This window comes from Pieris napi, chromosome 8, assembly GCF_905475465.1.
Source record: "Pieris napi chromosome 8, ilPieNapi1.2, whole genome shotgun sequence".
Lineage (NCBI taxonomy): Eukaryota > Metazoa > Arthropoda > Insecta > Lepidoptera > Pieridae > Pieris > Pieris napi.
The window spans coordinates 11,968,789-11,969,795 of record NC_062241.1 but is presented as its reverse complement, the minus strand read 5'-3'; positions in this window follow the sequence as shown (position 1 = coordinate 11,969,795).

The following is a 1,007-nucleotide window of genomic DNA, read 5'->3' as shown; positions in this document are numbered from 1 at the left end:
ACTTTGGAAATTGACATTCACTAATCACTTCTCACTTTTTGATGACAATTGACAACTGACGGTTGTCATTGACGATTGTTAGGCAATCGCAGTCGCAAGCCACAGAACAATACAGAACTCAAAAGTCTCATTACAGAGATAAAGTTATTAAAAGACATTAACGTTGACTAGACGTGTTGTTATTGGTATTCAAGTTGAACTGATATTTTTATTTTGTAAGATCAAAAAATTAACAGGAGTTGTCCGAGTTTTCATGAACCCCACTAATGGTTTACGAAATTTAAGTTATAAACAACCTTTAAAGTTTGGGTGTTAGATTGTATCTGTTTCGTTGTCATTTCTTTTTTCTAATAGGCAATTAAGTTTAATCCCTCTGTGCATTAGGCACAAAACGCTGTCCTCAATTTTTATGGGTCCAAGGCATGCCAGTTTATTTATGATGTTTAACTTCGTCGTAAGTACGAGTGTTAAATGGTGCACATTTAATAGATTTATAGACAAAATCCATTTGGTAAAGAGCCGGGGATCGAACCTACGACCTCAGAGATGAGGGTCGCACGGTGAAATCACCAACCCAACACTGATCTTTTTAAAACTTTACATAGTTAAACAATCTCACTATTTTAGTAGTCAGTGTAACTAACTACATTATATTATAATAAAAAGAAACAAATTTTAAAAAGAATATAATTATTACGTAACTTTAAATTCCTACTTAAATAAAAAAAACTGTTCACTATAATATTATCGAACAAAATTACATAATAAACACACAAGACGTTTCTAATTAAGTATGTAAACATTAAAATAATAAATCGACTAGTCATGGCTATTCAATACAAAAATGTAAAATGAATGAAATAATTTAGTAAAAATTTACTTGGTAATAAGTCGTTTTCAAGAATTTGTATTGTGTACTTCAATTAATTAATACGTTCGTTCCTACTTGGAACTGAATTTATCTCTTAGTTAAAACAAATACTACTACTAATAAAATTCGACTTAGT